This window comes from Carcharhinus amblyrhynchos, unplaced genomic scaffold (assembly GCF_965287045.1).
Source record: "Carcharhinus amblyrhynchos unplaced genomic scaffold, sCarAmb.v2.hapA scaffold_38, whole genome shotgun sequence".
NCBI lineage: Eukaryota > Metazoa > Chordata > Chondrichthyes > Carcharhiniformes > Carcharhinidae > Carcharhinus > Carcharhinus amblyrhynchos.
In genome coordinates, this window is record NW_027649779.1 from 3,633,926 (window position 1) to 3,647,496 (window position 13,571).

Here is a 13,571-nt window from a genome sequence, read left to right on the forward strand (position 1 = left end):
CTAACCACTGAGGGGGTGGAGATGCAGTGGACTAAATAATGACATTCCTCCTCTTTTCATTGAGGAAGTTGTGGTATATGGGTTAGGTACACATCCTCCCCTCTCTTTGTTGGGTGAGTAGGAATCCATGATGTTAACAATTTCACTCTCCCTCAATCTGATGGGGGATTATTTCTCAATGTTTATGTGTGACCCTTACTTCTGTTCAGTGGGTGTGATGCAGCAGCTTAAAGCTGACATGAAAGAGTAAAGGCATGGACAATGAGAGAAGCAGGAACACCGAGATCTAAATATTGAGAATGTTTGACGCAAATGTTGAAATTGTCGGATTTTTCCTCAGGCAGGAAAGTCGGTGAAGACGTTTTGGAGAATATTGTCATAAATGTGCTCTACTCTGTCTCTAAGAAAGGGTGGATCTGAGCAGGGCGCATTGGTTCAACAAGACTTGGGTCTGAGGCCTGAAAATATCTGACTCAAACCAAAAATATCTATTGGACGTAAAACGGGAAAAAAAGCAATCAATAAAGCAATTGGGTATTTCATTTATCGTTAGAGGAAAATGATTTTATTCTTTTTATTGTAGTTTTTAATGTAACCGAGTGATTCTCATTGACATGAATTAACAGTGTCCATCAGTGCAAGGGAAATGTTCACAAAACTGGGTTTACCGCTGGATTTGTCAACTGTTCTGTTGATGATCTTCAAGGGGATGGCTTCATGTCCCACCACACAGGAGTAAGAAGCGCCGCTGGACCATTCCTCTGCTGCAATGGATAACAGGCTGTACATGAAGAAGGAGCTATTGCCGTTCTCCGCCACCACCTCGGTGTTCCTGTAGTTCCCGGGATTCACCGGCTTGTCGTTGACGGTCCACTTGACGAAGATCTCTCGGGGGGAGAAACCTCTCACTAAGCAGCTGAGGGAGATGAAACTCTGAGCGGAGACGTCTTCTGCCGAGGGCAGGAGGACAGAGACGACCGGTTCCCGCGGATTTGGATCTGCAGAAAACGTACAATCAATGTCAATAAACTGGAGAATTCTGGAGACAATGAAACCGCTGGTGAGATATCAGGAAAGTGTGCTTCGATTTTGATTTTAAATGTTTCCATTTTTGACTTCCAGCTTGGAGGAGAGGTGAACACAATTGTTTTCTCAAATAACTCAGGGGGGCGGACGGGAAAGTTTCTGAAAGTTTACAGCACAGAATCAGGCCATTCGGCCCAACTGATCTATTTTTCTTTTCTGGTTTTTATTTTTGATGCTCCACATCAGGCTCCTCCCTTCTTTTTTGATCTAAACCCAATAACATCGCCTTCAGTTCACTTTTCACTCATCAACACATCAAACTCCCCATAAACATATCAATCGGCCCAGAGTCATTCAGTTCAGGGGAGACCATTAATACGCTGAGTATTAAATATTGACTTGTACAATTCCACTGGAGATAGACACAGTAATGCATTTATATGGAAGCATAGAAACACAGAACAGTACAGCACAGTAGAGGCCCTTCGACCCACAAATGTTGTGCCGAACCTCGTCCAAACTCAAGATCAAGCTATTCCACTCCCTATCATTCTGGAGTGTTCCATATGCTGATCCAATAACCGCTTGAAATTTCCTGAAGTGTCTGACTCCACTACCACAGCAGGCAGCGTATCCCACAACCCAACCACTCTCTGATTGAATAACCTACCTCAGGCATCCCTCCTATATCTCCCACCATCAACCTCAACGTTATGCCCCCTAGTAACAGCTACATCCACCCGATGAAATAGTCTCTGCACGTCCACTCTATCTATCCCCCTCATCATCTTATAAACCTCTATTAAGTCGCCTCTCATCCCCCTCCACTCTAAAGAGAAAAGCCCCAGCTCCCTCAACCTTTCCTCATACGACCTACCCTCCAAACCAGGCAGCATCCTGGTAAATCTCCTCTGCACTCTCTCGAATCCTTCCACACCCTTCTTATAGTGAGGTGACCAGAACTGAACACAATATTCCAAATGTGGTCTCACCAAGGTCCGATATATTTGCAGATAACTACACGGCTTTTAAACTCGAACTCCCTGTCAATAAACCCTGACACACTATAAGCCTTCACTGTTCTATCCATTTGAGAGGCAACTTTCAGAGATCTGTGGATATGAACCTCAAGATTTCTCTGTTCCTCCACATTGCTCAGAACCCTGCCGTTGACCCTACATTTATTGCTTCAATCTCTCAGCTCACCTGTTTCCTTGTGAATAGATGTTCTTAGAGGAGTCGGCAGATCCTGATGGCTCACCACGCACTCAAACACAGCCGCACTCAGCCAGGCTTGTGTCGAGATGTTTAGTTTGCTGATCACACTGTCAGGATCCGCTCCGGGCTTTTCGGCAATCTCTGATTTCAAATACTTCCTGTCTCGGATCCAGGACACGTTAACTCCATCAGGAGCATGAGAAATGATGCAGGTTAAGGTCACGGTCGCCTCCAGTAAGACCTGTTCTATTGGTGGTGGCTGTATCTTCACTGTGGTATCAAGGCACTGGAGAGGACCTGTGAATGAGAAATGGAAATCAACCCTAGTTCCCCTTCAGAAGCAGGACAGCAGTCATCAGCCTGAAGGAGATGAAGTCACCTCCAATACATCAATCTCTAACTGCTGCCTTTCACCATCAATGGGCGATGAAAAACCAGCTTGTTCTATGAACTTATTCCCTTTATTAAAGTATTGGAGCAGCGGTACCATTTTCATAAATCAACATTGCAGGATTCCCAAACAATACACCATCATGAACTCAGGGAAACCAGTACTGGGCGTTAGTTTATAAATAGGGTGGATGCACTTTCTGAAATTTTACCCCTGTGCTGTGACCTGTGAAAGAGTCCGATCCCCACTGTCTCTCTGAATCTTACCAGCTGTCTCAGGAAAAGAAAAAGTTGACATCAAGGCCATCTCTCTCACTATATTACTTCAAAATGGAAGGGAGCACTCCTTTAAGGGGAGGCAGAGGCATATGGTGTTGTCAATGGGCTTGTAACCTAGGGCAAGGTTCTGGGGACACAGATTCGAATCCCATCATTGCAAATATTAAATCTGAATTCTATAAAAATGTATAATTAAAAGTTGAAATGATTGTTATGAAGCCATTGCTGTAAAACCTCTTCCAGTTCACAAATCTTTTTTAACAAGTAAATCCGCTGTCTTTATCTGGCCTGGTATGCATGTGACTCCAGATTCACAGCAACGTGGTTGACATTGAAGTGCCCCTGGGTTTGGGAAATAAATGCACCTCTCATGAAGGGATAACAAACAATTGCTTTTGTGATGAAATTCTGAAGGAGGCCTTGTCCTAATGCAGCAAATTACATGACAATAACTTAGAAGTTATTCTATGCGTTGTACCAACATTAATAGATCTCTAATTCCGGTTAACATCGGAATGATATATTTTATCCTCTGTTTGAGTCTCTTACCCTGAGATGCGCTGATGTTCTGACTCTGAGTGTTTCCTTGGTGAGTGACCTGGCAGGTATAGACCGCTTTGCTGAACCATTCCCCAGCGGAGACTGTCAGCCGGCTGCTGGCCGAGAAGTTCCCGTTCACATGACAGGCGGGAGAGGTGACAATTCCTGAATCCACGGGTTCCCCATTCTTCAACCACTTCACCGTCAGTGACCCTGGCTGGAAATCGATGATTGAACAGACGATGGTTGCAAATTTGCTGCTTGTGATTTCTTCACTGGAACTCACGGTGAGGATAACGGTTGGGGGGATTTCACCTTCAACAAACACATGTTTAGACATCACTTGAAAATTCAATTGACAACAATTAAAATTAGTTCTTTTATTTTAGCACCAGAGCTGCCGATTTGAGAATTGTGTCCATGGTTTTGTTGAACTGGCAGGGAAATGGCAAATAGAATTCAACCATCAAAAGTGTCACGCAATTCACTTGCGGAGGGCAAACAGAGCAAGGGAATAGTCAATAAAACAGAAGGTTGAGAGAGATTGAGGAAATGCAAGACCTTGTACTGAATGTCCACTTTTTTTTTAGATGGTAGGGCAACTGGACAAGCTGATCAAGAAAGCATTTTGGATTAATTCCCCCAATGTGTGAGATATTGAAAACAAAATCAGTGATGTAATGATGGGGCTGTGTAACACACTAGTTAGGCCACGTTTGGAGTTTGCTGCATAGTCCTGGCCTTCACGTTGCAGGAATGATGTAATGACTCTGGAGAGAGATGAGGTTTACAGGAATGTTGCCAGGGCCTGAACATTGCAGCCATGAGGCGAGATTGAATAGGCAGGAGTTGTTTTCCTTCGGGAAAAAGGAGGAGACTGAGGTGTGACGTAATTGTGGTTCACAAAATTATACGGGACGTAGGTAGAAATAATTCATTCCCCAAGTGGAGGGCTCAATTACCAGGGGGCATGATCATTTAAAATGTCTCTGTATCTGTATCTCAAGTGCTTTAACCTACAAGGCTACGAAGCAAGGACTAGAAAGTGGGCTTAAAATGAATGGTTAGTTTCTTTGTTGGCACTTTTGGACAGCACAGACATGATGGTCTAAATGGTCTCCTTCTGCACCGTAACATTTCGATGGTTCTCTTGTTCTGAGTAACTTATCAGTCAGTAGACATTTACCTGGATTTTGCACAATTTACATTTTTCAAATTGCTACAAATCAGTTATGACTAATACCTTATACAGTTCAATCACAGCGCCCCTCTCTTACCCAGGTTTCACAGCACTTACATGGCATTTCAACGATCTTGACTGAGTCACTGTGTCGAACCTCACAGTCAATTCTGGGGCATTCTCCCGCTGAGTCGGTGATGGTTAACTGGCTGCTCAGTGTATAGGTCCCCTTCGTGTTTCTCACTGACGGGTAAGTCTTAAACCCACTGGTGATCGGCTGCCCATTTTTCTTCCACGTCAGTTCGGAGACATCTGGAGAGTAATCCATCGCCAAACAGCCGTAGGTGACGGCGCCGTCGGAGTTGTGTTGCTGACAGGAGGAGACCAGGCTGTAGAGCGTGGGCGGAGACGGTGTCGCTGGGAAAGAATAGCCGATTGAACAAGTTAGATTCTCATTTGCGTTTATTAAGTCATCAAACATGTTGTTACAAATATGTTTCTATATTAGATATAACTCTTGGTGGTATATGGGTTCTAAGTATGATCAGGATACTGATGAGGGATATGGGTCATAGGTATGATCAGGATATTGATGAGATCTGACCAAAGTGAATGGCGGAGTAGGCTCAGAGGGCTAAATGACCACTCCTGCTTCTATTTTCTGTGCTTCTATCTCGAACATTGATTAGAATTATGAACTTATCCTAATATTTCCAGATTTAATCCTATATCTACCTTTCAGATTATGTTATTTCTATCAATTGGGAAAAGTCATCTCTGAAGAAACTCACATCCCTGTCTCCACCTCTAGCAAATTAAGAAGAAAAATACATTCATATAGTGTCAAAATGGCATATCATTCATTGGATTAACAGAGAAGAGCAAAGTTTGTCTCAATTGTTGCAGCAACTATTTATTTCTCAAACAACAACACTTTGTGATGAAGAAGTTGTCTCTTCATTCAAATCATCCACTCACCTGATGAGGGAGTTCCAACAGCTTGTGATTCCAAATAAACCTGTTGGACTTTAACCTGGTGCAGTGAGATCCTTACTGTGCCCACAACAACCTCACTCCGGCATCTCCACACTAGTTTTGGAAATTGCCTGTGTTCAAACTGATTGATGCCCCTTCCTCTCTCCAACTCACTGCCTCTCACTCCACAAAACGGAGATTAGTGACTTTGCTTCAAAAATGCCTCCGGAATGAGTACTTACTGAATGATCAGGAAACTCTAAATGTGATTATAAATTCAAATAAATGCAACATTGTCTAATTAAAGGATCATACATTAATAGCAGGAGTTGGCCATTCGGGCTCCATCATTCACTGAGATTACAGATGAGTTGATTGTGGTGCTAGCTCTATTTTGAACCTCCTCACTCCGCCCATCCATCACCCGCTCTCTGCCCATTTCCCCCAGCTCTTTGCCCTTTCCACTGGCACTCTGACATTCACGGTGGCTCTTTTTCCCTTTTATCCGGCTCTCGGTATTTCCACCTGGCTCTCTACACTTCCCTCCAGCTCTGTGCCCTCTCTCCCGGCTCTCTGCTCTTTTCCTCAGCACCCTACACTTTCCATCAGCTCTCTGCCCCTGCTCCCTACCCTCTTTCTCCTTTCCCCCAGCTCTCTGACCTTTCCCCCTGACTCTCCTGCTCTTTCCCCTGGGCTCTCTGCCCTTTCCCTCAGCTCCCTGGCCTTTCTCCTGCCTCCCTGCCCCTTTTCGTGCCTCCCTGCCCTTTTCCCTGGTTCTCTCCCCTTTCCCTGGTCTTTCTGCCCGTTCCCCCATCTCTCTGCCCTTCCTTTCGTCTCTCTCCCCTTTCACTGGTCTCTCTGCCCTTTCCCCCTGCTTCCTGTCCTTTCCCCTCTCTGTCTGCCCTTTCCCCTGGCTTTCCGCCCTGTTCCCCGGTTGTGTGCCCTTTCCCCCGCCTCTCTGCCCTTCCCCAAGCTCTGTGCTGTTTCCCCTGGCTCTCTGCCCTCCCCACACCCCGCCTCTCTGCCGTTTCCCTCGCCTCCTGTTCTCCCCTGACTCGTTGCCATTGCCCCTGGCCCCGAGCCCCCAGCGATTCCCTCCAGCTCTCTGCACTCCCAGGGCAGCTCCCACCTTTGAACACCAAACTGCCGCTTGAGATCTTTCTTCTCTCCCATTGCAGACCTTCCCCACACAGATTTAGTGAGTGTGAGTGAGAGAATGTGAGTGTGTGAGGGTGAGTGATTCGATTATTGGAAGTGGATGAGTGATGGTGCATGTGTGACGGAAGGTGAGTGAGTGAAGTTCTTTGAGTGGCGATGAGTGATTCAAGGTGAGTCAGTGTGGGTGAGGGTGAGAGAGCGTGAGTAAATGAGGGTGTGTGAGAGAGGGTAGGGAGTGAAGATGGCTGAATGTGATGAAGGTGGCTAGATGATTGTAGGTAAGCAAGATTGAAAGAATGAGGGAGAGTGAGTGAGGACATGTGAAGGTTAGTGGACGTGGGTGAGTGAAAGTGAGTGAGATTGAGTAAATGAGGGTGAGGGAGTGAATGTAACTGAGTAAGTGACGGGAGAGACTGAGTGAGACAGGGTGGTGTGTGAGAGTGTGTGAGGGAGAATGAATGTGGATGGGTGGGAGAGTGAGAGTGAGTGAGTGAAGGTGTTTGATGAGGATGTGTGGTTGAGGATTTGTGAGTTAGGGTGCGTGAAATTGAGTGATGATGAGTATGTGAGGGTGTGTGAGTGACTGTAAGTGCGTGAGTTTGAGTGAGTTTGAACGGGTGACCTGGCGTAAGTGAGAGAGAGAGAGACAGGGAGAGGGTCATTGAGCTTGAGTCTGTGGGGGAGAGTCTGGGGGATTGAGGGTGGATAGGTGAGTGAGTGAGTGTGAGTGAGAGTGAGTGAGACTGGATGAGTGAGGGTGGGTAAGTGGGGTGAGTGAGTGAGTGAGAGAATGGGGTGAGTGAGTGAGGGTGAGTGAGACTGAGTGAGACTAAGTGAGTGAGGGTTGGTAAGTGGGGTGAGTAAGTGAGAGTGAGTGAGAATGGATGAGTGAGGGTGGGTAAGTGGGTGATTGTTAGTGAATGGGTGAGTGAGTGAGGGTGAGTGAGACTAGGTGAGTGAGGGTGGATTAGTGGGATGAGTGAGTGAGACTGGGTGAGTGACAGTGGATTAGTGGGATGAGTGAATGAAGGTGAGTATGAATGTTGGTGACTGACTGAGGGTCTAAGTCAGTGAGTGAGGTTTGAGTGAGGTTGAGTGAGTGATGGTGTAAGAGTGTGGGTGGCTGAGTGGCAGTGAGTTAATGAAGGCGCGTGAGGGTGAGTGCGTGTGAGGGAGTGCGTGTGAGTGAGTGAATGTGGGTGCGTGACTGAGGGTGTGAGAGTGAGTCAATATGAATGAGTCAGTGAGGGTATGAGAATGAGTGAGTCAGGGTGTGTGATTGAGGGTGAGCGAGTGAGGTTGAATGAGGGTTTGTAGGTGAGTATGGGTGAGTGAGTGAGGATGGATGAGAGTGAGTGAGCGAATATGAGTGAGTGATCGTGAGTGAGTGAGTGTGTGAGGGTGTGAGGATGAGTGAGTCAGGGCGTGTGTTTGAGTGAATGAGCGAGGTTGAATGAGGGTGTGTGAGTGCTTGTGGGTGATTGAGTGAGAATGGATGAGAGTGAGTGAGCGAATATGAGTGAGTGATTGTGAGTGAGTGTATGAGGGCGGCTGACTCAGGATGGGCGAGTGCGTGAGGGCGAGTGCGTGAGGGCGAGTGAGTGAGGGCGAGTGGGAAAGAGTGAGTAAGGTTGAATGAGTGGGGATGAGTGAGTGGGGATGAGTGTGTGAGTGGGGATGAGTGTGTGACGGTGAGTGTGTGTGAGGGTGAGTGTGTGTGAGGGTGAGTGTGTGTGAGGGTGAGTGTGTGTGAGGGTGAGTGTGTGTGAGGGTGAGGGTGGATGAGTGAGCATGGGTGAGTGAGTGAGAGCGAGTGTGTAAGTGTGAATGAGTTTGAGTGAGTGAGGGTGAGTGATTGTGGTTGAGTGAGTGAGGGTGAGTAAATGAGGGTGAGTGAATGAGAGTGTGCCAGCGAGAGAAGGGGGTAAGTGAAGGTGACTGAGTGAAGTTATTTGAGTGAGGATGAGAGATTGAGGGTGAGTGAGTGAGTGTGGGTGAGGGTGAGAGAGTCAGTGAGCCACCTCCTCCTCTTCCTCTCCATCGATCTTTTCCCGATTCTCTCCATTGATCAGCTTTCAGTAACAGGGCTGTGTAAAGTCAGGAATCAGTGTAGATCACCGGGCAGCTGCTTTAATGTCGGGGCCTTTCTTTCAGAAACACGGATCAGTGAACAAATAGACAGACTGAGGGAGCTGGAAGGGAAGCTTCCAGCAAAACTAGGGTCACAGAGGAATCAAACACCAAGTTTACACCAGTATTGGGGAGCCAGGCGGACTTAGTCTCAGCCAGATCCCTTCTTATTGATTGTGTCTTTGTGTCCGGTGTAACACATGGAAATCCCTACTTCTGACCTCATGTTGGATGGAATGTGTCATTGATGAAGCAATAGAAGATTGTTGGTCCCAGAACAGTCCCCTGCCGAACTCCTGCAGTCAGATCTCAACTTAGATGTTTGACCTCCAACAACCATCACCATCTTGCTTTGTGCTAAATATGACTCCAAACAGAGAAGAATTTCCCGCTGAAACTTATTCACATGAGTTTCACTCGGGCTCCTCGATCAGACCCTCATTCAAATTTTATGGCGGGGGTAGGGGGGGTTGGTGGTGGCAGGTGGGGGGGGGGGGGGGAGCGGGGGAGGGGGGCGGTGACACAGTGATTATCGCTGCTGCGTTACAGTTCAATTCCCGATATGAGTCATTGTGTGTGGAGTTAGCAAGTTCACCCCTGTCTGCTTGGGTTTCCTTCGGACGCTCCTGTTTCATTCGAAAGTCAAAAGATGTGTGGGTTCGCTGGATTGGCCATGCCAAATTGCCCCATTAGTTTCACGGGACTAGTTAGAGTAAATACGTGTGGTTTTGGGAATAGAGCTTTGGTTTGATTCTGTTGGTGCAGACTCGATGGGCTGAATGGCCCCCTTTTACACTGTAGGATGCTATGATTCTATTCTATGAAGTCAAGGACAGTCACACCGACATATGTGAGTTGGAAAGTGTGTGAGAGTGTGTTTGTGTGTATGTACGCACACATGTGTGTGTGTGTGTGTGAATCTGTCTGTCTATGTGTGTGTGTGTGTGAGACAGAGAGAGAGAGAGAGATGGGTGTTCAAGAGGAACTGAGAAAGTGTATGTGAATAAATGTGAGGCAACAGCGTTTGTGACGGAGTGTGGGAGAGAGATTGTGTGTACGAGAGCGTGAGGCTGTGCTGATGTGAGTATGTGCGTCTGCGTGTAAGAAAGAATGTGTGAAGGGAGTGTGCGTGTGAATGTTTTTGTGCATGAGGGTATGATAGACGGATTGAGAGAGCGAGAGTTTGTATTTGTATTTGTAGCGTATTTAGACGGTGAGAGAAAGAGAATGTGTGTGGGTGTGTGAGAGAGATCATACCAGAGAGAAAGTAAGTGTGCACATCTATGTGCGCATGTGTGAGAGAATATGCAAGTGTGTATGTGTGTATGTATGTGTGTGAGAGTGTGTGATGTGTGTAAGTCTCTATCTGGCTGATTCAGTCTGGAAAAGCACCCTCACTCCGCAAATACTCACCCACTCACACAGTAAGTGGGAGTGACAAGTGAGCACGATATGGACTGCGGGACAAGGGCTGGAAAAACATTTAAATCTTTCACAAGTCAGTCACAATTAAATAATTTCCTCTTTCCTCAATGGCCGAAATTCTTAAAAAGTCAAGAAATTTAGCACAATCCAGGACAAAGCCATCCACAAGATTACCCGCCCTCTCATTCACTCTATTCACTCTCTCCATCACTAACAATCAGTGTCAGCACTGTGTGTATTATATACAACATGCACTGCAGAAACTCACCAAGGCTCCATAGATTACACTGTCCAAACCCGCTGCCTTTACATCCTAACAGGACAAGGGTAGCAGCCACATCTGAACACTATAACCCGTAAGTTACCCCCCAAAACACACACCATCCTGACCTGAAACAATATCTCAGTTCATTCATAGTCACTGGAACTTCCTGCCAAACAGCACGGCGAATGTCTGCAGCATACGGACTACAGTCATTTAAGGACGCTTCATATCAACACTTTCTGAAGGAACAATTAGGGAAGATTAAAAATTCTGGCCGAGCAAATGACACGAAAATGCCTTTAGAAGACTAAAACTAATGAATTTGACGCTTCAACTGTCAAACGAAACAGTTCAGGGGCTGCTGTAGTACGGAGCACAATATAGTAAATCTCACTTTGTGTTTGTTCATCGAACATTCCCAAGGCCGGTACATCACTGCTTAAAAATCTACCAATTCTCCCTCTACAGTGTGAAGTTACTGCTCTCTCTGATGGTTACAATATGCTTTAGGGATCTCATTTCTGAGACGCCGAATCAAACATCAAATCAAACTGTCACATTTTTCACAGATACAAGTGTATTGAAGAAATAATTCAAATTTCACTCCCTGTAATTCAGCAGAAGGGACCAGAAGATTTACAACCATTCAGATAGATTCCTGGTCCCAACACAGTGACCACACGCCCAGAAACAGAACAGACACAAACGGTGCAACTGCCGAGTTCCCAGCAGAAAGATATGTTCAATCTGTCAACTTCATTCAAACTGTGGATTTTCATTGATCAGTGGTCAATTTACAACAGAAACAACAATAACCTATTTTAAATTATACTCATATTCATTTCAAAACTCCTTTCGACTTTCAATTATTTCTTTGTGTCACTTCTCGAAAACTATGTAAAAATGTAACGCTGCAAATGAGCAATCTCAAATAACAGGCTCAGGATAGTTCAATGTCCCTGACGGAGATGCAGTGACACAGTAACATTCAATGTCCCTAACAGAGATACGGTGACACAGTAACGGTTCAATTTCCCTAACAGAGATGCAGTGACACAGTAACAGTTCAATGTCCCTAACAGAGATGCAGTGACACTAACAGTTCAATGTCCCTTACAGAGATACAGTGACACAGTAAAAAGTAAGCAAACCAAGAAATATTTACATTGAAAATCATTACTTGATTCAATCTCATTTCTTAAATATAATCTACAAAATAATCAAGGCAAAACACTTTATCAAGCTGAGCACCGTTAAGTAAAGAAATGTTTTGTTTTGAATTAGTTTTCGATATAATTAAATATTCCCTAAGACGGATGATATTTTGCACACCAGCGCAATATTCAAAGTATTTTGTTTTAAATTAATTAGCACCAATATTATATTTTATGTTATTGCTAACTGCTACTTATTTCTCCTGTCAGCTGATTTGAACTCTAATAAAATTAGTTTTCAATCATTCTAAACGTGTTTCTGACCTCCGACATTGCCAAATAATTAGGTTATAATAAAATCTTTGACAATGTTAAACAATAATTTCATATCATTAAATGGAAACTTTCAAACAGCTGTCATTCATTTACTTAAATCTAATCACATTGTAATATTTTACTTTTTCACTTTTACTACAAATGTCTTATTATAACCGACAAACATCTTAAAAATGCATATTTCTGAGTTTGTGTAGACTGTAACGGCCTGACTATTTGAAATCAATTTCAAATAATTGAAATCTGTTTCCTAGATTTAGTAATTCAGACCGTCCATATAACTTAATTACTGAACACATTATTTAATTAAAGAAGTTCTGAATTAAACAGTGCAAACACGAAGAGGGCAATTGATTCAAATCCTTTGTAACACTAAAACATGTTGCAGAATATAAGTCCAGACGTTTTCTTCACTATAATATTTAATAAAAATTCAACATAAAGTTCAGATAGAATCAATTCTCCTGTTCCGTCATTTACTCTTCGCGTAATTCTATACTGTGTTCAGCAGAATTGGGAGACATGATGTTATTATTAACTGCAAATCTGATATTATTTTTATAATATTTATAATATTATATTTTATATAAATTAATGTTTTTGAATTTCAAGCATTAACTTGTCCCTCACTAACCATTTGCTGTTGACACTTTACTACAGTTGAAACACAATCATATGAACAATTAATTGAGTTTCAGCGAATTCCATGTGTTCAAAAACTCTGTTAGCTCTGTCTATCTTTTTTTCAAACTGTTTCATTGTAATTGATCAAAAGTCAAATTACAGCAACAAGAATGTCAGTAAAAAAATTAAATTAATCTGATGTTCATTTCAAAACTCCCTTCGCCTTTTAATTATTTCTCCCTGTCAGTCTCAAATCCAAAAAAAAACTGGGCAAAAATATATTTTTTTCTCTCTGAAAATGAGCACATCACATATAACACATACTTGGTAGTGTAATGTCTCTAACAGACATACAATGACGGAAAGAATTGCAATTCGTGATTTATTTTAATATCCAAGCATTAGTTAACACGGATAAAAGCTGAAACATCTAATTATTTTGTTTTTTTCTGAAATCTTTTTGCTTTGTCCCGACAAGAATTTTCAAACGCTTATTTATTTTCATTTAGCCTTAAAGCGTGTAACTGCTCAGTATCACTGAGTTGAACCAATACAGAAACAATTGAGAAACACCAAGCCATTTCACAAAATTTGAGATGAGACTAGTAATTAATTATCTCGGTATTGAATTACAAATTACTTGGAAGGGATAATCTGATTGCAACTGCACAGAAAAAAAAACTAATATTCGGATACAAAAAATGCCAAAAATAAAACTCGTATTCAAGTGACTGCGAACTTAATCTGGAATATAACGACTAATGGAAAGTATCTTGATGAATTCAGCGCTGCTGTGGAAACAGCGTGTTACCACTAAAATAGTTTCTGGAATTATCACAAAATATTTTCAGCCTAGAAACTTTTCTGGTCA

General features: G+C 43.7%; 1 pseudogene; it reads right to left on the reverse strand.

Annotated features, from left to right (window-relative positions):
- Window positions 1-543: 543 nt before the first annotated feature.
- Window positions 544-13,571, reverse strand: part of LOC145362402 (Ig heavy chain C region-like) — a 52,054-nt pseudogene continuing 39,026 nt past the window's right edge.